Source organism: Triturus cristatus, chromosome 2_2 (genome assembly GCF_964204655.1).
Source record: "Triturus cristatus chromosome 2_2, aTriCri1.1, whole genome shotgun sequence".
Lineage (NCBI taxonomy): Eukaryota > Metazoa > Chordata > Amphibia > Caudata > Salamandridae > Triturus > Triturus cristatus.
Window position 1 is genome coordinate 14,738,634 of NC_140582.1, and position 25,984 is coordinate 14,764,617.

General features: G+C 48.7%; 1 long non-coding RNA gene across 2 annotated transcripts in view; it reads left to right on the forward strand.

Moving 5' to 3' along the window:
• Positions 1–25,984, forward strand: part of LOC146861753 (uncharacterized) — a 119,761-nt gene that overhangs the window by 30,462 nt on the left and 63,315 nt on the right. The gene's annotated exons all lie outside the window — the stretch shown is intronic.

A 25,984-nucleotide genomic window follows, 5' to 3' on the forward strand; every position in this document is an offset into this window, starting at 1 on the left:
CGAGACTTATTGAGAGGGCTCCAAAAAGTGCTACCAGGCCAGCCTAGAGCTACAGTGCGTGTGCGCGGGCGCGCGTGCTGCTTTTACCACGATTACATTCACTTTCACGGCCGCTTGGCACAGCCAATAGGTCTCGCTTTTGAGACCTTATAAGTGTTTAGTTATGCAACTGTTGCATGGCTAAACACTTATAAGGTCCCAAAGGAGAGACCTATTGGCTGTGCCAATGCTTGTTTTTAATGCTGCGAGATTTAGCCACACCACTCGTCACAAGCCATTTTTCAACATTTAATATTCTTTCTACAAGAACGTCGATTTGCTACTGCTGAGAATTCTTAATGAACCCATTGTTTTGCGCTAGAATCATTCTGAAGTAATCTCACCAGGCAATCTGAAAAAAAAATATGTAAAGCATTCTATAGACTTATGTCGTACTTAGTGCACTGCTGGCAGACATTTTGACCAGGGATATTATTATATATTTTGAACCTACCACTGTGAATGGGTAGTTTGCATGTGTGGGTATCAGTTCTTTGTTGAAGGAACACCATGAATGCTCATTTGTGCTTGGTTTCTGTGCACATTTCTGAAGGTAAACTAGCACCTAAATATATTTAAAATCATCCCATTGCATGCGAGATGCAACAAAGAGTTCCATAGTCAACAGTGTTACAGAATACAAAATCAGGATTCTATGTGTTGAAAGGCCTGACCAGGAGGCGCTCTCCAACGTGATTGCAAGAGAGTTGTTTAAGATACGAGTGTACTTAATGCACTTTTTCAAATATAGCAACTGTATTGCGTGCTGGTAAACTATGTATGAATAGAGCATTAATTAAAAGAACTTTCTACAAACTTCACCACTAGATGCTAATTTTCAACACCACCCTTGGGGACTCGTGGGGTTAGAGCATGTCTTGTAAACGTTTTTACGTCCTATTAGGCAAAAGCCAATTTAACAGCACAAGAGAGTGTTCAAACATGCTACCTGTCAGACGGTACAAAAAAATAGAACACGAAATTCCACTCATGCCATGACTACCAGTCAACAGTGTATTGAGTGTATTAAAGTGTTACACTTGCAATTAATCCTGCTCCTGAAGGAGAACGCTGTAAAGTATATTTAATCGGGTTATGCTGAGACCGATGTTAATGGTCCAGTGTGCTTTTAAATGCACTGACTACTCCTCAATTATCAAGCATTGGAGAAGAACCGTGAAAAGTCACTGCAAAAACTTTTACCTCCGTCTTCTGAGAAGATTTCTCCTCAGAGTTCAATATCCAAGCCACCCAGCGCACCCCAAAATGCAAGTTCCAATTACACCTCTCAGCAACAGGCAGGGCACAATTCCTGTTTTTGCTCTGAACCACCAAAATAGTGCTCGAGAGTTGCTGATTTCATAAGTTGCAATCCCCCAATTTAGACACAAAGAGTAAGTTTCGTCAACATTCACAAAGTTAGTTAAGAACAAGAGAAAACACGCACCAACAGAAACAGGTTACAGAGACAAACAACAAGAAAAACAGCGAAACGGAAACCAACAAGCATTGGCCGCACGCTCAGTCTGCTCTTTTTCAAAGCACACACTCGTGCTTATGGCGCACCGCTGCGCACTCCCGCAAGCTGTATGCCGTCACAAGCGCGAGTATGTGCTTGGAAAAAGAGCTGTACGACGGCTAAAGGTCTCCTACGCAGCGCATGCGTGCTGCGTAGGCGAGACCTAAAAATGTAATTGGGCTTAGGAAAGATGAATTAAGAAGACTTGCCTGGGAAGATCTTGAGAGCTAGTGCTCTCAATGACTCGAAGGGCTTTTGGGAAGTTATAAATTGTCCCCTTTTCTCAAATGATGTAAGGAACATGGAATCGACAATAACGGGAAGTTTGGGAATCTCATTTCTCAAATATATTTAACCCAAAGTGTTTATCACCACAAGATCAAAAAGATAAAATAGTAATTCATTCTGAAACTGCCAATCAACTTAATTAATCTATCTCTCTTGGTGAGGTTGAAGATGCATTGATAAAGGGAATTTCCTCAAAAGTCCCAGGGCCAGATGGGGTGCCCCTGAATCTGTTCAAAGGCACTCCAATTATGGGCACCACTGTTGGTAAATGTTTTTAAATCAATAATAGTGGGCCACATTCCTAGTTCATGTAAAGAGGCAGTGGTGGTACCGATATATAAGAAAGGCAACAGGAATGATCCTGTGTGCTACAGGCCTATTTCATTAATTGATGCTACATGCAAAGTCCTGGGAGGGTAATTCTTGCTCCCCTGGGATCGTGGGCCAATGATGTTGGTCTTATATCCCCCACACAATACGGTTTCAGGAAGGGAATGGGAATAAACGAACAGTGTCTTAATCTCTCTCTAATCATAGGTAAGTACATGAAGGCCAAGGGGGATCAATCCACCTGGCCTTCATGGATTTATCCAGTGCTTTTGATACAGTGAGCAGGGGTAAGCTGTGGACACTTAAGGAGAAAATGGGCTTTGAGGAAGCCCTTATTACCCTGTTTCTCATGCTGCATACATCAACCACGGTCTCTATTCATTACGGTCCAGGAATAGAGAAGACTAGGCCTATTGCCTCAACAAAGGGCATCCGACAGGGCTGTATTTTGGCCCCTTTTGTATTTCTTTTATATACAAATGGGGTTGAGAAATTCTTACTAGAGCAGCAGTTGGATTATCCTAGCATAGGTCAGCCGGTCCCCATATTGTCGTATGCTGATACGGTTTTGATGGCTTTAACGGCCAATAGTCTTCAAAAAGGACTGATTGCTTTTACTGATTTTATGATGGCATTGGACCTAAAAGTAAATTTTAGTAAATCTTTTATCATGATATGCGGTCCCAAACAGATTAAAACGAGAACATTTGTGGTAAATGAAAAGATCATTGACGAGGTACCCAACTTCACATACCTGGGAAATGTATTTAACAACCAACTGAATTGGGACCATCTGATCGTAGCCAGGGTTCAAAATACAAGTGGAATCATAGAGGGACTGTTCCGCTTTGCGTGCAAGCTGGGACACAAGCCGATGGCAGAAATGTTAACTCTATAAATCAAAATGCCCATCGGTGGCAAACTATGGGCCAGGAGTTTGGGGTCATCAAAAAAGCAGCCAGATACAAATCCTAAAAACTAAATTCTTGAAAAGATTGATTCCCATCAGTTACCCCACAAAATGTCACTCTGAAGTGGGTTTGGACTATGTCGGAGATAGAATAAACATTGGTCCCACTGATCCTCTGGGGAAAGGTGTGGACCTCGGAGAAATCATAATCATTCTCCACGGCGATTGTTCGAGATTGTATGAATTCGGAAAAGGCCCCGTCTTATCCCCTGGCTTTATGTCAAGAAAACGTTTAATAGGATTGGTTTGGGACTCTACTATGATAACCCTGTTGGTATACAATCTAATATGAAACTAACCATATAAAATGCATATTACAACAAAATAAGAATGTCCAATCCTATATTTACTTATGGGCCGTTATGCCGTCCGCAATTTTAGTAGTCTTTTACTATCCATACACAATCACGTTTCCTTATGACTAGGTTTCGCCTTTGCACGTTGCACTTTCTCGTGGCTTTTCCTAAACAGGCAAGTTGGTGTGAGAGACTGACTTCCTGTCCTTGTAGTAATTTAGCCCAACAAAGCACAATGCACCTTCTGCTGTTTTGCACACTTTATAAAGACATTAGGGCACGCTTTATTAAGCCCCTTTTGAAGGAAATTCGCCCTTGTTCGTATCAAGAAGGTTTTAATTATTTTCAATCTTTGTCCACTACTGCAATTTGCAGCGCTGTGCTGAACTACATTAGAACTGCGTTAAGTAGGAAACGGTATGAACTGCGATAGGAAAATTACACTGATTAAATGCTGTATATTATAAAAATGTGTTTTGAAATATTTTTTTACATTGTGAGTTAATATATGTATTCACCCCAATTGTTGTACAGGAGGTTTTAAGTTTTATCAAAATGTTTGTGTGTGTGTGGAACACATTTATGATTCATATGAATCTAATAAAGTTATTTGAACTGAACTGACACTCTGATACAAAGACTCTATGAAACCGGCATAGAGGGGACTGTTCTAGACTGGATTGCATCTTACCTGCGAAACAGAACTAATTTCATCCATACCCCACCTTTCTCATTCAAACCGTACATGCAAATACTCCTTTCAACTGGAATGTCCAGAAGACATTGGAAACGTGCCAATTTACAGCTGTCTCTGAACCATGGATCACATGGAGTGATTTCAAATTGAATGCTTCCACAATGGAAATAATCATGTGTGGCGATTGAAAACATTATGACCTGCTCGCCGCGTGGCCTGGTGATCTGGGAGCATTGCCTAAAGTATCGAAGGAAGGAAGAAACCTCTGAACGGCCATGGACTCCAAGCTCCCAATTAATGCCCAAGTACACAAACTAGCAAGATCAAGCTTTGTTATTATAAAAACTCCAACGAATATTCCCCCATTTGTGATTTCCGCACAAGGTCCAAGGTAGCATCTCCCTTGTTCTGTTCAAACTTTGTCACGCCAGTAGCCTCTACCACGGATCACCAGTAACCATGAAAAGATTACACCTGATTCAGAACTCGGCTGCCAGACTACTCTTACTTATAAAACTGCAAGACCACATCTCCCTTGCCTTGAAAGCCCTGCGCTGGTTACCGGTTGCCAGAAGATCCACGTTCAAACTGCTTTGTATCACCCACAAATTGATAGATGGAACAGGACTGCTCTTCATCAGAAATAAAATGAACAAAGGAACCTTCGCTCTAGAGTTGCACATCGCCTCAGAATCCCAAGATAGAATAAAAAAAAACATGGGTGGCATATCCTTCTCTTTTCAAGCAGCCAATCCCTCCAACCTAAGATCCACCTTATCTTCAGACAACTACTCGAGTTGGCTTTTCCCCTCATAACCATCAAATGCAAACGGGGGCGTGGCCAAGCAGGCTACGATGGTGGACGCGCTCTGCCTAGGCTCCACGATCGGGCAAGCATTTCGCCTACTTCACTGCGTCGATTCTGACACTCAAACCGACATCAGCTGTTGGAACACACTGAGCATCACACGGTGCTAAGCCCCTTCTGAAACTGAGCGGGGTTGCAGAACACACCGTGCCATTATGGGACCCGGCACTCTGCCGCAAGATGGCGCCCGCACCACCCCCTGAATTCAAAAGACCTGGGCCTGAAGTGTGAGATACGCCCTGGAGCGCAGATTACGGGACCAGCGGGGCTGCGATTCGGAGGTACGGAGTAACCGACACGCCTGACAGCAGTGAACGGCAGATACGGAGCCGTGCGGGTGCCCGGAGACCCACCATGCAAGTCACAGCAGACTGAATCGGAGGAGCGCATTACACCGGGCGCAGCTGAGTGAGGCCTGGAGAACCTCACTGGACAGCGGAGGACCAGAGGCGCCGAGACGACTGCCTCTCACGGACTGCCAAAGACCGGGGAACTGTCTGGGCCGAGACTGCCTGACCCCAACATGGCGCCTGGTGGGCGTGGCGGTTGAACCTTCCGGTGGAGAAAGCGGTGATCCGGGCCTGCTGGCAACAAGCTACACACATGCTACTTGTCCCTCTGTTAATACTGTTGCATGCAACATCAGTAGTAGAAATTGTTTGAAATCTTTATTCTATGGTACAATCCTGCTCAAACTTCAGTCCGGTAGGGTAAATAGCTTGCCTGCATCGAACACCTGTTTGCCCACATTAAATTGAGAAAAAAACAGGTCACAGAAACAGAAGGGGGTTTGGGGTTCTGTGCATTGCAAGGCATGTGATAACAGACCGGAAATGTACTTATTTATTTTGAGCTAAAAATCCTTCACTTTCTGTTTGCCCAGCTCAAAGAATTGCAAATGATGTCCATTGGTTGCACATTTGCCCAAACACATAATACTCTCTGCCTGCCCCTTAATTCTCTGTAGCTGGGCATTCTGAACTCCTAACCTATTCAGGCTGAAGCAAGGAGAAGAAAGCTTGTTGGAATGTGTTTGAAGTGGCACTGTATTTGCTGTATTATTGCTTGAACATGAGCATTATGAAAAAGACATCTGCTGTAGGCAGGAATCTCATTTTCCTGATATTTACTAAAACTCTTTTGTTTGGAGTACTTATGCTGCTGTCTAAGCAAAAAAAGAGGTAGAAAGCCTTGAACTGTTACTAGTAAATGTATCGGCTGAGGAATTTAAGTCCTTTGAATTCGGAGAAGCAGTGCCCCTGCTGGCATTAAATAACTGAATATATAGAAAGCTCTACCACTGATCTGCCCATCCATGCACCCTCTGACTCCACTAAGCTCATACTTTCCATTCCACCAGCTGCCCCCTCCGATCCCTACGACCTTCTGCATAATTTTTTTTTTTTTTATAAAACAACTTTTTATTAATTTTGAAGGATCTGACCAGTAGCAATACACAGCTTATTTGCCTACAACCTTGGAGGCCGTTACAACAAACAAATGATGGACGGAATGCTGACAATGCAGACATTCTCCCCCAGTCAAGAGATCTGGGTTAAATCCATCGTTCTTTTGCCCACTACGCCACCCCAGTTCAGACATGGCCATATGCAAATCAGTCTTGACCCTGTGCCTCATGGGAACAGTCCAGCCCGAACTGCCAAGCCATGTCTTTCCTGGACCGGAATCAAGCATCCTAGGACCGGTTTCTGGCTATCAGCCGTCATCAGCCAGGATAGCTTGACTCCAGTGGCGTAGTGAGCACGGGTCCCACGTCTGGGAATACCCATCCCACTTAGGGCGAAAAGCGTTACAACCTTGGAGGCCGGCAGCCAAAAAACTCAGATGGCAAAGGGCAGATCAAGCAACGCGCCCCCCCAATAAGTGCCCACCCAGGTGAACAGTCCCAGGAGGACCTCTTTACCATGCCCCTAGCACGTCCTTCAGCCAATGTACTCACGAGTAGTTCACAGTGGCAGGAGCGTTGTTCTATGAAAGCACAGTATCATTCGCCATGGACGCAAGGGGCATTGAATGGCTCAACATCTATTAGGCTAGTCATGTCAAAATGGAAACAGGCAGCAGGGCATTCCAGCTTTACCTTGGTATGGCGGTGCGGGGGCCCTCTGTTGAAGGGTGCCCATAGGGTAGTCAACCAATTGAGGAAGGGTCAGGGGAAAAAGAGGAGAAGGGGGGGAAAGTACTGGGGTAGGGGAAGCGGGGTTGGCGGGAGGGGGGAGGAGTACCAGCCACACTATCACTATCCGGTGGTGGCCGTGAGCCTAGCTTTTCAGAGTCAGGTCTCCCCCCTTCAAGAGGGGTGGCAGTGACTGGCACACACTACCTACTGTCCGTCGACCCCCCCAGAAGCCCCCTGGATCCACAGGGCATACTACATCATTGAAGAGCTTCAGGGCCCGAAGTCGTGGTGGCTGCAATCTAACATGCTCAAGTCGCCCCAGATGATCCACCAAAGGCTTCCAGAGTTTCCTAAACTGAGTATCTCGGAATTGGAGACGTGCCGTGAGCAACTCCATCGCCACCACATGCCACAGGCGGGTAAACCATACATTTATGGAGGGCGTTTCGGCTTTCTTCCAATAGGGTGCCACCGTCTGTTTGGCAGCACACAGCATGTGGAGGCTAAGGTGCCGGTCGCGACCTGTCATAGCTCGTGTAGTCTCTGGTCTAAGGCCTAAAATAACTACAAGCGGGTCCTCGGGCAGGGGGTACCCCAGAACCTTTTTGATGTGGCTAAGGACCTCTTTCCAATAGATAGCCAGAAGGGGGCATGTCCACCAAATGTGAATAAAGTCTCCCAGCGCCTGGGTACAGCGCCAGCATAGGGGAGATGTCTTGGGAAACATTTTCTGAAGTCTAACGGGGGTGTAGTACCATTGAGTCATTACCTTATAAGCTGACTCCTGTTGGGGGATGCTGCGTAAAGTTTTAGGGATATCTCTCCAAAGCCTTGCCCATTGAGAGGGGGTAACACCTGAGCCGGAGACTTTCTGCCATCGCAGTTGGTATAGGTGGGGATCCGGGCGCTGTGCACGCTGTAGTACCTTATATATACGTGAGATCAGCCCATTATATGTGCCGAATGTGCGTGCTAGCTGTTCGAACGGGGTGTAGGGTCGCGTGGCCGCCTGCATCAAGGAGAAGCCCTGAATCCAGTGTCGAAGCTGTATGTACTGGAATTTGTCTTTCTCCGTTAGCCCAAATTCTTGCTTGCATTGAGCAAAGGATTTAAGACTGTCTCCTGTAAAGAGGTTCCTGATCGTCCTACAACCGGTTTCAGTCCAGTTCGCGAAATAGGGTGGACGACACGCCGGAGGGAACAGCGGATTGCGCGCAATTGGAGTGTGAGGGGACGGTAAGGTGGTCAGTCCCCTGCGAACTGCCACCTTGTCCCAGATCTCAAGGACCGTTCTGGTGGGGATAGCCAGATAGGCGCTGCGGTGGCACGCCTCCCGAGGCAGCCAGGCATGATCCCACAGTGGGCGGCAGGTGACTGCCCGGTCCATGTGAAACCACACCTTTTCACTCTCCCATGCTCCCCACTCCAGTACATAGCGGAGATGCGACGCCCAATAGTAGTCGAGTAAATTCAGGCATGCAAGTCCGCCCCTGTCTCGAGGGAGCTTCAAGATTTTATTAGAGAAGCGCGGTTTCTTTCCGCCCCAGATAAAGGTAACAAGCTCGCATTGGAGCCCCTGTATCTGGTGTTCCGGAATAGGTGTCAGCAGCGTTTGAAAGAGATAAAGGATCTTCGGCAGTATAGACATTTTCACCGTGTTGAGTCGACCAAGCCAAGAAAGTGGTAAAGCTTTCCACGCGCGCAGGTCAGTCAGGACTGAAAGTTTATACTCCTGCCAATTAGCCTGCGTCCAAGTGGCCAGATCTGGGGTCAGGTTAAGGCCCAGGTATCGCATCGACCGAGTCGCCCATTGATAAGGAACGCAGGCCTGGAGCGACAGAAGCTCCTCGTCCGGGATCGTAATATTAAGGGCCCAGGATTTCGCGTGGTTGATTTTAAGCCCAGAGGCGCATTCATAATCCTGGAGCAGCAAGTGCAGTGCCGGCAGTGAGCGCAACGGGTCAGATAAGGAGGTCGTCCGCGAAGAGGGCGATCTTATGCTCCACACCTCGAAGAGGGATACCACGGACGTCGGGGGACCAACGTATCATGATGGCAAGGGGTTCCACCACAAGGCCGAACAGCAGGGGTGACGGGGGGCAGCCCTGTCTGGTGCCCCTACAGATGGGGAAAGGCTGCGTGAGCTGACCATTGACGCGCACTCTAGCCACCGGCGAGATATAAGGAGCCATAATGGCGCGCCACCATCTTCGGGCCCAGACCCACCCTCCGTAAGACCGCATGGAGGAATGACCAGTCCACCCGATCAAACACTTTTTCCGCATCAAGTGATAGCAAGCAGGCTGGTATTCCCCAGTGTTTAGCCTTCCCAACTATGTGCGCTATTCGGCGCACATTGTCCGCCCCTTGACGGTGCTGGATAAACCCCACCTGATCCGGCTCTGAGATTGGGCATGTGGACACTAAGCCGTTTAGCCAGAAGTTTAGTGCACAGCTTAAGATCCGTATTTAACAAAGCAATGGGCCGATAAGAGGAGCAAAGGGTGTGATCTTTCCCGGGTTTTGGGATGAGGGCTGTTTCGGCCATTGCCATGTCCGGCGAGGGCCCAACCAGTTCATCAAACGAGTTAAAAAGACGAAGATATGGTTGTAATTGCGGCCAGAAGGCGCGATAGGACACCGGCAGCCCATCCGAGCCTGGCGTTATACCCAGCGGGAGGTCGCGCAGGGCGCCAGCTATTTCTGCCGAGGTGATGGAAACCTCCAGAAGCCCAGACTGGCGCTCGCTCAACGATTCCCAATCACAGGCGCCCATGGTAGATGATATCGAATCCGCCACCGGCGGGTCGGCTGCATATAAAGTCGCATAAAAATCATGAAACGTTTGGAGCTTAGCCGATTCCGTGGTAGCCCATGGCCCGTCTGCCCTCTGCAGCTTCGCGATGTGGGCCTTGGCTGCCCGTGTACGCAGGCGTCGTGCCAGCACTGTGCCCACCTTGTCGCCACTTGCGTAGTAACGCTGCTTAAGCGCAAGCAAGGCACGCTCCGCTTTGTTCGTTCTATGTGCCCGAAGCTGGCCTCTAAGGACAGCCAGGCGTCGCTTGTGCGCCGCCAACGGACGCTCTTGGTCCATCTTCTCGAGCGTCTTGACCTCCCGCGTGAGCTTGTTCTCGTAAAGCTGCGCCTCCCGCGCTCTCGCAGCAGCGGTAGCTGTGAGGGTACCTCGTATGGTAGCCTTGAAAGCATCCCACAAGAGAGGGAGGGGGGTCCCCGGAAGATCATTTGCTTCAAAGTATGCCAGGATAGCTGCCTGAATGTCCTCCCTACCCACCGGGTCTCGAAGGACATGGTCCGGAAACCGCCAGCTACACGATCGCGGAGGGCCGGTGAGGCGCTCACGTAGACACATCGCCACGTGGGCATGATCGGAGATTGAAATGTTAGAATGTGTCGCCGTTATGGTGTCTTTGAGCAGAGAGTGCGAGACAAGCAGCAGAGAGTGCGAGACAAGCAGCAGGTCTATACGAGAGTAGGAGCGGTGCTCATGCGAATAGTAAGTATAGTCCCGCAGGCCCAGGGAATAATAGCGCCAGATATCTACTAGATTTAAAGCACCTAGGGAACTCTTCACAGCCGCGGACATGCCCCCCACCCCATGAAAGGCTCCGCCACAATGATCTAGTTCCGCATCCCACACCAAGTTGAAGTCTCCTCAGACTATGAGGTCCGTGGTCACCCGCTCAAGGTGTTCCCTGATCAGCCTGCGTAAGAAGGCATCCTGACCCTGATTAAGGGCATAGAGGCTACATAAGGTGAGTGTGCGATGTCCTCTCCTGACCTCAACCTTCAAGAACAAAACCCTCACTGTCTCTAAGCACCTTATTAGCCCCTGGAGCTAACCCCGCCCTACAGAGAATAGCTACCCCTGCCGTCTTAGTGGCCGCCGAGGCCCAGAACTGTCGAGGGAAGCGAGGGTGGGCCATACGGGCCACATCAGCCCTAAGGAGGTGGGTCTCCTGGAGGAAAATTATGTCTGGATTCTGGCGCAGCAGATACCGCCATATTTGGCGGCGCGTGTTGGGCGAGTTGAGCCCTTTCACATTAAGGGAAAGGATCTTCCAGCTAGGTTCAGTAGTCATAATCCCAGGTCCACTAGTAAGGCTGTTCCCTCACCAATCATCCACGCGCTAGCATGTCCCCCCCCCCCCCCCCCTCCCTCCGCCAAGAGGGTACCAAAGGAAGGGGAAGGAGGGGGGGTGGGAAACACCAGGTGAAACAACAAATACACTTAAATGGCCAACATAGCCTATTCCAGTCTAGGGAGTAGCCAGGCACCACGGCACAGGCTGTCCCGGAGATGTCACTCTCCCAGAAATAGGCGTGGGGGTCTGTCATCGCCTGTCTATGAGTCCAGATCGCCAAGGGCCTGCTCCGGGCCACCGCCTCATCAGTATAGGTGTTGCGCCGAAGAACGGGCAGAGGTGCGCCTCCAGATTGGGCGCCGAGGATATGAAAGATGAAGCCGCCGAAGTGGCCGCAAGCGAATCAGGCCCGAAGTCTGCACAACTCTAAAACTGTCGTCGTGAAGGATTTTCCACCCCATGAGGGCTCATTTGAGGAGAGACGCCTGTGAGCCAGACAGTGACGGGCCACCTTCCAGGGATTTGATGTGTTGTATGATATCCTGCTTGTCTCGTGATGTCCTGCTTCCATCCGGGGAGGAAGGGTTTCGGGAACGTCGTACCGTGGACCATTGCGGCTTCAGCGGAACTCTGTGGGCAGTAGGTCGCCGCGCGGGACTGGCCGGCGGGGAGTCTGGAATTTGGAGCAGCTGGGCCGCCTCTCTATAGGAGCGTAGCACCCGGTGCTTGGATTCCCACTGAAACATGAGGGCGAAGGGGTGGCCCCACTGGTAGCGGATGTTGAGATCCCGCAGCTTATCAGTGATGGGCCGGAAGACCCGTCGGCGTCGTGGGGGCTAAGTCTTGGAACAGCTGGAAGGCTTGCCTTTATAAAGTATTTCGGATTTATCTCTAGCCGCTTTGAGGATTGCTTCTTTTTCGACAAAGAAGTGGACCCGTGTCAGAATGTCGGGAATAAGTCCAGGCCGCCCAGGTGGTCCCGAGACCCTGTGCGCTCGATCCAGAGCCAGCGGCGAGGCATCATCGTCCCCGCGAATATCATGGAGCAGGTCCGCCACAAATGCCATTATGTCTGTGCCTTCCGCCCCAATCGGAACACCCCTTATGCGTATGTTGTTCCGACGCCCCCTATTTTCCAAGCCCTCCTGCTTTATCTGAAGCTCAACATGCTGTTCCTCCAAGGTCGCAAGCCGCTGCCATAGGTGTTCCTGGTCCTTTGTGCGAGCATCCAAGGTTTTCTCCAAGTCCTCCACTCGACCTCCCAGTTCCCTCACGTCCTTCCAAGGTCCTTGACACATGCCTGAACTTCAGTACGGAGTGACCCGATTTCCGTCTTGAGCTCCTGCATGAACAGCGCCATGAAGGACTGAGTGACCGGCTCGGCGGAAGCTCCCGCTCCCGAAGGCGCGGCAGCGCCTGACTTGCCCTATAAGTCGATAACTGAAGCGTCCTTGGAGGCCACCGGTGGCTCCTTCCCTGGCTTCGTGCGAGTCATGCTTCAAACGTGCCAATACTGTTCCCTTCTTGAAGACCCAGGCCCTCCCTGAGGGCAGTCCCGCCCCCGGACAGTCACAGCAGGTCGTAAATGGCCCAAGCAGAAAACCAGAAGTTCAAGGCCAGCGAACACACTCCCTCGTGGGTCGCACCACCGACCACTGTCGCGCTTTCCCCAGCCAGCGGGGTCCCCACAACGCGCAGCGTCGGATTCGTTTCAGCTCTCCAAAGCCCACGTGGTCTCCTCAGCTCGCCAGCCAGCCAGGCCAAGAGCGCCACAGTCATGCGCCCTCTCGTTTGGGCCCACCACACCGCAAGACAGGCCTCCGCCTAGGCAACACGGCCACCAGTCGAGGGGCCCTCAGACAACCCCCAGGGGCGACCCACTGCGCTGAAGATGGCGTCGTCGTTTAGCGCTGCCCCCGGCCCTCCGCGGGCACTTGCCAGGCTCCACCCAGTCTTTAAGGGCGATGTAGGAGAAGCAGTGGCAGCTAGCCGCAACCCAGGACCCCAGAGCCCCCAAAGATCGTCAGTGTCCACTCTCCCCAGTCGTCTCCACCGGCGATGAACAGGCAGGGAGTCCCCCAGCAGTCTAGGAGCAGTCCCAACGCTCCGCGGCAGAGGGCGTAAGCAGGGGGCCCAGAGCAAATCCCACCACTAATACTGGGCTCAAAGCGTGCGGCGAGCAGGTCACAGGCAGCCAGCCCCGGGGCAACACTCCTCTCCAGCCGCCTCTCGCCCGGAGCCTCCACAGGGTCCGACCACGCCACCAGGCCCCAGCCGCGTCCAACGCGTAAAATGGCGGCCAGCACCCTCTCCACAGCGCGTAATCGCACCAACTAGGAAGCGCCGCCTGGGGTCCGCAGCCTGGGGCTCCCTCCGTGCGTCAGCCTCCTCCACCCAGCTGCGTCCGCCGTCGCCTCTTACCGGTCCGTGCCTCCTCCGCAGGTCTCATCCGCGTTTCAGCGCTCCCAGCAGCTCACGGCTCACCAAGTCCGGGCAAGGGGGAATGGCGGCCGCCGCTCCGCCCCCGGGGCCCCGGGTCCGATGTTCCAGGCAGCTCGTGATCCGCAGTGATTCAAGGCTCTCAAAGCGACGTCAGCCCACCACTCGTGGTCGCAGCTCTCCCCCGCCTGAGCGGTGCCAGGAGCGTAGACAGGAGGCAGACAAGATGGTAGGCAGCGCGGCAGTCCTCGGGCCCTCCGCACTCGCCGCGGTGTAGTAAATCGCCCGCTGCCGTCTCAGGCCAACACCAAGCGCTTAGTTTCGAGCCCTCAGCTTTCCGCCCCAAATTGGCGCCGGTCCGGGCTCAGCCGCCGCCGCCACACGGCAGTTTGAAGCAAATTATCGCTGTAGCAGCCAGGAGCAGAAGCGACGTGCATCTCACTCCATGCCCGGCGAGACCTCGTCCCCCCCCCCCCCCCCTGCATAATTTTTATATGGTCCACCCACTCCTGTGGAAAATACGTATAGAAGCCCTCTCAATCCATTCACATCCTTGCATATCCATCCTAATGGCCTTGCAGCCTCTGCATCCCTATGCCCCATTATTCAGGTGGACCTCATCACGTCCATCATACACCAGTCTGTTTAATTGAGTCAATTTACCCAAAAGTCCTACTTTAAATACCCAACCCCCCCCCCCCTGGTTGTTCTCTGGGTCACAACCCCTGACTGAAATCTATTCTCGGAGTTCTAATCACCCAGCCCAATTGAGATGAACATAGCATGATTAAACATGTGATCGTTTGGGTAAGATCTGCATCTTTCCACTGATCCGACATAACTCATTCAGTGTATTGTCAATTGCAGGCTGAGTCAATTGGGAATGCTTTGAAAACAAAAACTAAACGTTAACATTGGGAGACCGCCCTAGAAGACTGCTTTGAGTTGATTGTGTTGATCAGAAGAATAATTGAAAAGGACTGTTGCTGCAATAAAACAGTAGCACATTAAGTTAGGTTGGGGCAACTCCCACTTGCTGTAGTGAGTGGATAGTCTGGGGAAACAACCGAGAAGATGTCTGGATTGTGGGTACTTTGCAGGAATTTATACTGAAGAATACAAACTCTTGCGCTTGAAGACACTTTGCCTGTTTGAAAGCAACTAAACTTCCAGATAACTTCTGTTATCTCTTGTTCTAGCTCTTTCCTCCATCACAACAAAGTTGATCTCCTGTACTGCGCTGTATCATTTTGTTATTAAGAGTTCAGTGGTATCTATTTGTTTTTCAAGGTTTATAAAGGGGGTTGGTTCCACGGGGAATCCCAGTATTACAAGCCTACATCTACCCTGCAACCTACACAGTACAAGGAGACATCACAGGGGTGCAGGGAGTATCATTGTACTCTGCTTCTGTAAAGGTCTTCCCATGTCCTCGCCCCCTCTTGCCCGAAGCTTGGATATTGCCTCCACCTTATGAGCAACGGGTAAAAGGGGTGGTAGCTCAGGACTCTGGTGAAGTAAAGGAATCCCGAGGCCACCTTTCTACACAGTTTGGCCCATGCCTTGGTCATACACACAACAGTAGTTGTCACACACTGGCTTAGAAATTGACATGCCTGTACGAAATTGGGTTACTGGTTGAGGGTGGGGTGGTGAAACCCTGCTCCAGCAAGCTATCACAATTTCTAGCATGGTAAAATACAAGCAAACCCCAAATTAGCATATGCTTTACCAGTAGCCCGGCACAAAGCAGTAAAGCTTAATTTAAAGCTGTTCAGAGTCGTAAAAGTTTGCAGAGTCGTAAAAGGCAACAAAAACAGGTTCAGAAAACAGGAGTGTTAAGGAAAAATGTTTGGGGATGACCATACAGAAAAGGCCACATCCAATAGTGCCAATAAAGAATGCTATGGGAACTGGGGCCATGCAATTCACCGTGACTTGAAGTGTGAGAGATAGGGTGTTGTCTGATACAATATGTGGTACGGTACACAGATGATGTAGCATAAAATCCGGGCTTTCAAACCAGCCAGGATGAATGGGTAGTGTAAAAGTCTCTCGTTAAACTCCCAAGTTGTTCACTGGCCCAATCCAGCCTTATCAGCGGAGTACTAAGTCTTAAAAATTAACTCATTGAGGAGGAAGGGGTATGTTCTGACATTCTGATAGTATTTTCGGGAGTATTGGCATTTTGATGAGGCCAATATGCTTAGTGAGTGATAGCGGGATTAAGATTCTCCGTTTTATGTGCTCTATAATTATACTGATTGTTGTGGTGTAATTTGTACGACTATCTCTGTCACGATGGATGCAGATACCCAGTCATTTCAGAGTCTCAGTCCACCAGTGCAGTGGGATATCTGAAGTGAGTTGTAGGGTGTTACCCGCCATGGGAAAAATCTGTGACTGACTTCAATTTATGTGGACACCCGACAGATATATCCAGACCTAATGTACTATGGCTCCTCAAAACGTTATGGAATTCAGGGCTGGAATAGAGGTTTGCTGCTGAAACCTTAGACTAGAAATTGATAAACTGTTGTAGATTTCTCGGTTTCTAATCGGAGAAGGGCAGAAAAGAAGGCTGGCAGCTCTAAGGTTGTAGTAAATCGATTTTGCCCCATCAAGGAATTAGTATGGTGTACTAGATAAGGAAAAATTAAAGATCTCCAATTTTTTATTATGGAATTTGGGGAGTACCCAGTTTGTTACGGTGTGTGTTTAAATGAAGGTTCCATATTTTTATTGCTGCATTTCATGGGTTTAAATTCTAGCGGATAAAATTTGATTTTTGTGCATGTCTTTGAATAATTTCCCAGTAAACATTTGAGATTCGAGAATTTTCACACTTCAGTAGTTGAGGTGGGGAGCATTATATGCAGCAGTAACAAAACAAGAACAATGAGATTCACTATAGAAAACCACAGATCTTTGAACAGCAGCCTATTTATTCTGTGAAACCTGACTGATGCCTGCACGTTCACTGGCGGCACTAAGGATTGGATAGTAAACCGGACAGGGTCTGCTGGCTCAGAAGAATCCAATAGATCTATAGTATCCTGTAAGATAATGTATTCAGTAAAAGTCACAAAGAATCAAAGAGCAGCAGGCAAAATACATAGCAGTTGGCATTAGACAAGAAGTTCTAACAAGCTAGTTACTGAAAAGCTATACACGCCACAATCTGGATACAAAAAGGTCATTAGGCTAGTATGCTGGGAGGAATATAAAACGTTTCCCCTTGTTATTGATAAAACCTTGCACTTTGTTCACTAAAGTTTGGGGAGTACCCATTTAAGGCATAGCAAGGAGGCTACATTGCACGGATGTTCAAGGTCAATCTAGAACTTCTAGCCATGTCATCCTCTGCCTTTAGCTAGTGCCACCAGACCAGCCTACTGCTTTTGTGATGTCCTCTAATGTGGAGCCTGCACAGTAGGCCATGGCATCCTGTATTGAATGAACTCCAAAGGAGATAACTTCATGGCCGCTCAGATTCTGCACCCTGGGGTTAGATGAAAAGTTATGTGCTGTTTTCTAAATATGATAAGTTGATCCAAAGGGACTAGACCAAAGATTAATATACTTTCCGAGGTGTTCGACTACCCAAAGGAGTGCTGAAGATGTACAGAATTTAGCCCTTTCTGGAATAATGTGCAGACTTGAAACTGAAAAGTCTCTGTCAGAGACCCACCTTTATGAGCAGGGATAGAGGAGAGCTGTGAGTTTTAGAATCTAATGGTTACTTTGGGTGGACGGCTTAATAAAGAATGGGATCAAGGAGATGTCCCAGATGAAGAAAGCGGTATCTTAAGATGACAGCTACTCAGCCATACTTGCAGGTTTCCCTAGATCCATAGGTTCATTAGTCATCGACCAGGTATGCAGCATCTTCTGAAAGGCCTGACTATCTCAGACCATCCCGTTGTTCTTCCATGTGAGGAGACACACATGGCCTTGATTGTCAACATTACTGGGCAGGTCCTCTGTTTTCGAAACTATGACTTTCAACCGAGAAAGATAGCAATAGAAATCCTCTGCTAGTTCTAGGAGATAATGAAAGCAGAGCAGGAAGGGGCAGTTTTGTGTCATCGGAATAAAGTTGCAGACACATTCTTACAAAGCGAAGAACCCACCGGAGGAGCAAAAGCAAAAAGGGTGACATCCCAACCAGTTCTATAGGAGGGTATCGATCTGTGGCATCCAGATCTGGACGCCTGCTTACAAACTTCAAATGTATCAGATGAAGTGGGAAGTGAAAAGGTCCATGCAGGGGAGAGCCCAGGAAACGTTAAGAGCCTGGAAGACTTGGTGGTCCAGTTGCTTATGGCCTGGAGATATCTGCTGTTCCTTGTTTTACTTGTTCCAGTTTTGAATTGAGTACCCTTGGAAGGTCCGCTGCAACGAAAATGGTACCGCCCAAAATTCCTTTGAGAGATCTGCAAGGGCTTTCAATGTGGCATCTCCAAATTTGTTAACAAAGTTAATTGCCGCTAGCAAGGTGGTTCTCTTTTGTCCGACTCTTCCTGGCAAAAGTGGTAGCAAGCACCGTAATAGAATTGAGGAGCTGAGTACAACACACCTCCACTAGGCAGTTTTTTTGGGTGTTTTTTTTTTTTTTTTATTTCCTATATTTATTTTTTGATCAATAATACAGTGCATGTCAAAACATGGTTTATCCTGTAGGGCTTGCATGGACGCTCAGCCATACGTGCCCTTCAAATTGGCTCCCGAACTGAGTCTGTTACTGTGGGAATGAAGACCATTCAATTGGACCTTTCTGCTAGTAATGGTAATGTGGATGTTTGAAGAGAAAACTACATTTTATGTTTTGTGACGTGGCGTTGGACAAAATTAGTACAGAGATGCAAAGGAGAAATTAAAGGAGTGATGCATAGAAAGAAAATACTGGCCTCAGCGTGAACCAGAACATGCATGAAGCAAGCTGAATTTGCAAGGAATGTAGGAGTATAGAGGTAACTTTGGTCTTCAGCTAGATGGATCAAGGCCCACTGGGAACATAAGCTCATCATCAGCTAGCTGAACACTGGAAGGAGGGAGAGCAGCAGGAAAAGAAATCCAAGCATACCAAAGAGTAAACTGGGCTGAATGAGGGAGGGAGGGGAGGGGGGGGGGGGAGAACTAGGGTGTCCAAAAGGGTAGAGAAACCTAAAACCATAAAACACAAACGGGAAAATAGGTTACTAAGGCTGGGGTGGGGGTGGAAAGTAGGTTCACAAGTGTTTTTTATTAGCGAAGTGAGGTTAAGCAAGAGCAGTTGGAGGAGAACTGACAACCTCTTTGTGCTCAAGAACAGCAGGAAAGAGGCTGTTTGTAAATAGTTGTAGCCCTTAATAAAGCGATGTCATTCATTTTTGCATTTGTTGTTACTGCTGGATGAAATTAGTAAAGTGTATTAGCACTATAATGCCACCTCTTTGGCTTGTGTAATAAATTGGATTGTTTCCTGAGAGAGGTGAGCGCCCCACTCAAGTAATAAAGACAATCCTTGTTAGTGAACCACATTGCTTAATCCCTTTGCTGCTAGGCCTCTTCCATTCCCCCCCCCCCCCCCCCCCCCTCCCCCATGTGCAAAGCATCTTATTGCAAGCCAAATTTGCATCCTTTTCTTATATATATATTTATTTATTTATTTTATATGTATGATATTCAAAACAATGCTCTCCCCTGTTCGAAGATCACTCCAGCCGCAGACGTAGTGAGGGCAGCCAGCATTTATTTATTCAGAAAGAATTTAAAAGATTAACGCATTTTGGAGTGAGAACTCCTTCACAGGTATCTCCATTGACTGCGCAGTATTTCAAAGGTATTGTCCGAGCATGCTCTTTTCACAGTTGTTTATGTTGCATGCTGGGATGTGTAGTACTTAAATTCGAAATGCCTCCATTTTCAAAGTTATATCCTTTAGTAGGTTCTGCGCCTGCCACACACCTTTATTAATTGTGTCATTTGCCCTGAACCCGCAATTACAGGAACACCCCTAACGCTTTGCAGTGATAAGGAAAAGTCACACTCCGGAATCTTTAGAAAGAAAAGTTGTTTATTGACTGACATGTTTCGACCAAGAATCTTGGTCAAAGTCACCCTGTAACCCGGAAGTGGCTGTGCTTTAAACATTTCAAAGATGGAAAAAAGTTTAATAGACATAGAAAAAATATGCAAAACTGGAGTGTGACAATCCATGCATTGGAAAACAGACTCCAGCGCAATGACACACATTTCATGTATGGTTATTTTAGTACTTAAATTATAAACTCAGAGTGTAAACAAAACATACGGTGGGGTGTCTAGATGTCATACTATAAAAGCCAAAGAAAAGGTCTGTTTAGCGCACTGCATTATCCAGTTGAAACGCATACTGGATTATTGTGTGTGATCAAGTGCTGCATCACGCTATCCTATATCGAGTCAGCGGGTAACTCAGCAAGTTCTAATTCAGACTTAGAACGACATAGTTATTACATAAGGGCAAGTGCCTGTGTACCCTCATAACAAAATAAATGGTGGTTATTGGCCAAGTGGCCTTTTATCGCAGGATGGTGGAAAGTCTAAGAGACCATATTCTTAACTTTTCTTGGCAAACCTTTCATATTAGGGTACCCTGACACCCAAAAACAGAATCACACCCCGCTTTTATAAAACATAAATAATGACACATACATAAACCAACCCAAGGTGCTTAAAAAGGGGGTGGGGAATGGGAAAGGATTTCTTTAATTATCTAGGCAGCCACAAAGATGATGGAAAGGTGCATTGGAATTAAAACCGAGGAGAGAGGGTGAGCTATCTAGGGAGCGCAGGATCTCATTGTAGGGGAAGAGTATGTATATAGAGTGTCCATACATCCATTGAAGGGCACCACTGGTATAACATGCCCTCACTATCCTAAATGTATATGGAGGTCCTCTTCATGGTTAAGGCCGCCAGGGATCTTCCTCTGGAGTCGTATGATGTATTCAGATTCGAGTTTGGGGGGGGAGCCCTTGCCCAAGGGTCCGCTCCCCTTCCCTGGTGCCTAGTGGGTAGATCTCTGCTTGTAGCTCACCCTCAGGGGCGTGGAATTCAATAAAATATCTGCTTGTCCATGGGGCAGGTTGCTTCATAGATCCACTTGTCCCTTTGGTGCCATGTAGTGTGGCGACAAATTATGGCAGCAAGCTCATTATAAAAGAGCTCGGCTATAGCCTCTCTGATTATGCCAGGGCTCATACCATTGTAGGGTTTGGATACGAACAATTCCCTTATGTTGTCATGTTTCCGCAGATCTGCAAACTGGATCTGAAGGTAATAGTATGCAACAGTTTCGGAGTTGGAATGCCCTCTTGAGTCTGTGCAAACCTACTGACTTGCCTTCTTTAAGCGTTTTCACCAACTCTTCTCTAATCTTTTCCCATATTGAGAAAGGTTGGAAATTTATGCCTGACAATGGCAGACATAAAACTTTTTCCAGGGTTGGAAAAAAAGTGGTAGGAGGGAAGTGAACCTGCAAATCTACACCTGCATATTTGCTCATACTAAAATGTGGTTCACAAATATTTTCCAGGAGTACTATTTCTTGGTTTACTTCTGTAAAGTCTTGACGTCCGACTCACCAAAAGGATGGAAAGTCTGGTAGCTTGGCACAAAAGCAGTCAGACTTAAGTGGGAAACAATGTGTAAAGTATTTATGCAGCATTTAACAGTGATAAAGTAAAAATACAAAAAAAATCCTAGACCAATTGGGGCATGGCCAAGCTGTCGACCATACTGGCTGCACAATAGTGAAGCTCCAGAACTGAAATTCCTTCACCTGAAGGTTACAGCACCGGTCTTAATCTCTGCCGGAGGTGAGCCTGAGGCCGATACTGTAGTGCCTTGCTGGGCTTCCTCCCTAGGCTGCCTTTTTTGCGCCGCATAGGGCCCATGCCCATATTTGCTGCAGTCACCATCCCAGCTCACCAGGGGCTGCGGGGGTGACACCCGGCTGCTGCCATTTGCTGCTACTGTCCCATACTTGCTGTGACCGGCTGACTACGCCTGCATGTACCGGCAGCTCACCAGGGCCCTTGGAGAGGGGACCCGGTCAGATCCTTCTGGGAGAGCACACGTTACCACTCTGCAGCTCCCTTCCACCCTACTACCTGCGGCCTAACTCTAATCGCTGCATTGCCCCCTGAGACCGGCACCATCACACCTGAAGTACCTGCCTGCTGTGCTCCTTGAGACTCATTTGGTGCTGCTGTGCTCCCCTGCTGTGTGGGGCTGGTGCTGTAGGTGGGAATTTTGCTGGCTTTTTCCCCTGCATGGCCTTCATTGCTTGTCACCGCTGGTGGGATTTCTCACCTTATGCCTCATCATTGTTGCTGCACATGGAAGATCCCTTAAGTGCCATCTCCCAGCACCAGTGGAACTGGGGTGTTCTCTCGCCGCTTCCAGCTAATATACCTTAACTTGGCAGAACCTCTAACCCCGATTTGGCTTTGCTCACCCACAGTTTCCTACTCAAAATCAGAACTATTTTTGATTGTCCCAAATAGACTGGATAACCTAACCCCTTCATCCCCAAACTCAAATGTTGAGGGTGACCGTGAGGCGACTTGGTTTCCCAAACACCCCATCCAAACATGAGGGTGTGGTTGTGATCATCACAGAACTCCGAGCTGGCTTTCGTGCCATTGATTTGCACTGACATTTGCCTTGATTCCGCTGAGGATTGTCTCAGGCCTGGAGGACAGTGCCACCTCACTGACCCGTAGACTGGATAAGACTGAACGCCTCCTAAAGCTGTGATGTATGTGGAGCCCCTAGGCCGACGCAAGAGATTCGCAAACATTTTACTGGGCCTATCGCCTTCCCCGTATATCCGTGCTGTTACGTGCTTATGTAAGAATTTAACCTCCCTGTCCGCTTCTTCTCTGTAATGTGAGTTTACTGCGGATCTGGCCCATGAGTGTGGCAGTAGGCGTCTGACAATATTGTGTTTCTAAGTTGTGTAGCTCTGTCTCTAGCCTGCTCAGGCTGCCTCTGATATCTCCAAGTATGCCTGATTGCCCCGCTATGCATTGACCATGGATGACCACCTTGAACGCCTCTTACAGCACCCTGACAGAGTCAACGGTGCCATTGTTAAGTGCGAAGTAGTACTTAATCTTTGTGCATAGCTCCTCCCGAAATGCTGTGTCGAAGCGCCTGCGGCGGTAAGTGCAACATGAAGGGCTGTATGTAGGGTTTGGGCACCGCCAGTGTCAGTGCTACCGGCGAGTGATCCCATAGGGTGTGCGTGTGATGTTCCGTGTCCCTCACCCATGAGTGAAGGTCCCGCGTGGTGAGCCAAAAGTCTAGCCGTGACCAATCTTTGTGGTGTTGTGTAATACATGTACCTTCCGGTGTTCCATGCTGCATCACGCGCCAGGAGTCGACTAAGCCATAGTCGGCCATTAACCCCTTCGAAATTGATGCAGCCTGTGGGTGGTGTGTACATGATGCGCTTTCTCTGTCCTGTTCAAGCGATAGTACTGTGCTAAAGTCCCCCCTCCCCACAGGATCGCCGCATCGCCCAGAGATTGCATTTGGTGCCATACGTGTTGGTAGAAGGTGGGGTCATCGATATTCGGGCCATACGTGTTTGCAATCAGGACAATTCTGTGATATAGTGACCCTAGTAGCAATAGATACCTACCCTCTGGGTCACTTATTACTTTGAGCGTCTGCCATGGAATTCCCCTGTAGATCAATATAGCCACCCCCCTGGAATGGTTGGAGTAGCATGAGTTATGTACTTCACACCATCTGGTGGATTTTAGTCTGGTGCATTCAGTGTTTCTCAAGTGGGTCTCTTGCAATAGGCAGATGTCTACCATATGTCTTGCCAAATAGGACTGTACCAGCCTTGTTTTTCTGTGGTCATTCAAGCCTCTGATGTTCTAAGTAAGGCATGTCCGCTTAAACATTCCAGTCTCTCTAAGAGGAGTAACACAATGGAGAATTCTAAAATTCGGGGCAAGGGTGTCCAGATGGTCTCTATGTGCCCCTTTGTTCGCGAAAGGCTGGGCCCCAAGTGGGAGAGTGTGCCAACAGTGAAGACTACGCAGAAAAGAGCACAGTAATAAGTGTGACCGTCGTGGGCAGGATATGTACTGCAACAAACATATATAACAATCGAAACAACCCCGCCCTCCTCCCACACCAACCCCCACAATCCGGTTGTGTATACCCTTTGCATCCCATAGTGAATAGAAGTCCCAAGCATATAGGGCAAACTGGAATCATGCCAAGGGGGCGGGGAGTAGCCGGCATACTGCCCTGTGCTAACTGGGTGGCCTGGTAAAATTGTACACCACCCAGATGAACAGGTAAGACAGTTGGCGGGAAGAACCACCGGCTAAACAACTCGCTGTATGCCCCAGCTAGCTGCCTTGGGAAGTGCCACAATAGTTAAATGCATTAGTCATTGTCACTTAGCTTATTGTCCGGGGACACTGCTGCCACAGATTCTTTCAACTGTTGTTTCCTTGCTGCCTGTGAGGCAAATTTCAGAGCGGCACTGGCCTCCGTGAAGAACATGGGTTTACCCGCCGTCTGTACCTTCAATTTTGCCGGGTAGAGCATGCCATACTTGGTGCCCGATTTTTGAAGTAACTTTTTGGCGGGAATGAATTTGCGGCTTGGCAATGTTTGTTGATAATGGAATTTCAGTGATTCGTACGTTATTCCGTTGTGAGCGCTCTTCTAAGTCTTTGTTACGCGTTTTAATCACTTCCAGCACCTTGTCCATATGAAGCAGTCGTTCGTGCGTCTCCATCTGACGGTCATCGGAGTCCGATAACTCTAGTCTCCAGTCCGTCAATGCGTGATTCGTGCTTGTCCACCCTTTGAGAGACATGGTCCATACGCAGTGCTAGGGAGTCTAGTTTAGAGTATATTGCGCAGGATGGTCTTTACTTCTCGCAACATCGTTCTAATGTCCGCCTCCTGGTCTGGGTCAACCTGTGTCTCCGGAACCACCGTGATCGGCGTAGATCCCATGTCTTGCAGTCATGTGTCTCGCTTTTCGAAGGATATCTTGGCTTGTTTGTTGTCGGGCTTGCCCATTGTGAGAACGCAGGAAGTGCTGGCGTATTAATATAGGGTTCTGCGGTGGGTGCGCCAACTGTATGAGGCGATTTGGATATCCTCTGCCTGAATGTCTGGAATACGTCAAGGCTCTCTTCCGAATCCCCATGGACCTCCCCCCTCCCCCTGCTGAGCCGCAATACCTCTGCAGCGTGTTACACCGGGCACAATTACTGGTTAGTAGGCCCGTTATGGCAGCAATGCAATCCCCAGATCTGTATTTGGTATGCAAGCTGTGCGGGGCCGGATGGAGGGCCCCCGTGCAGAGTCCTTAGCTGGGGTGATGTGTTTGCCGCTATACGTCAGTCCTGCCGTGGTCTGTTTGTGGTGGGGACAATCCTGGGGAGGAGAATCTAGTACTTAAATGTTAATTGCCCCCTGCGCCCCCCCCCCCCCCCGCATATCCCCCACCCTTCCCCTAGTATCCGTTTTCCCCTTTAGGCAGATTTGACACAGATTTCCTATTAGGAGGCTTATACAAAACCGGAGCGTGATCTTGCCGATATCACTCCTTTAAATGCCCTCCTACCGCAGGGCCTCAAGCTGCACCCTGCAAATATACAAACTCGGTCTACCACATGCTGGGCCCGGCGAAACCGATCGGGGTACTGGGTAATTACCTTTTATACTCCCCTGCACTTCCTCTGTCACCGAACCCCTGGCTGCCTCTCGCGATTGAAAAACTTGTACATCGTACCTTGACTAGACAGAACCTTCATAGACTTGGTAATTTGTTTTCAAATGGACATGCGATATCTCACACTATTGATACCGATCATGCCGACACCACTTATATGGGCATGATTATTTTTTGTAGATTACACATGACATTACGTTCCCACATTCCCTCCTACCCCCTTAGGACTTTCCTCCTCACTCTAGCGGACCCAGGCAGGTCACATCTGATTACAAAGCTTCACTCTGCCTGTATGGCTCTTAAACAGGCACACAACAGCAGGGTGCAGCTTTTAAAAAACTGAATTTTCAGAGTCCAGTTCTTAGAGGTTGGAGAAGAAGAAGAATATAGCTGGGTCTGAACTGGGGTGGCAAAGTGAGCTAAAGAACTATGGTGGATTGAACCCAGATCTGTGAGGGGGGGGGGGGTGAGTGTCTGAAAAGTTTCAGCGCTCAGTCCGTCATCTCCTTGTGTGTACTTTGCATTTTCTAGTAACAGGGTGGGAAGCTT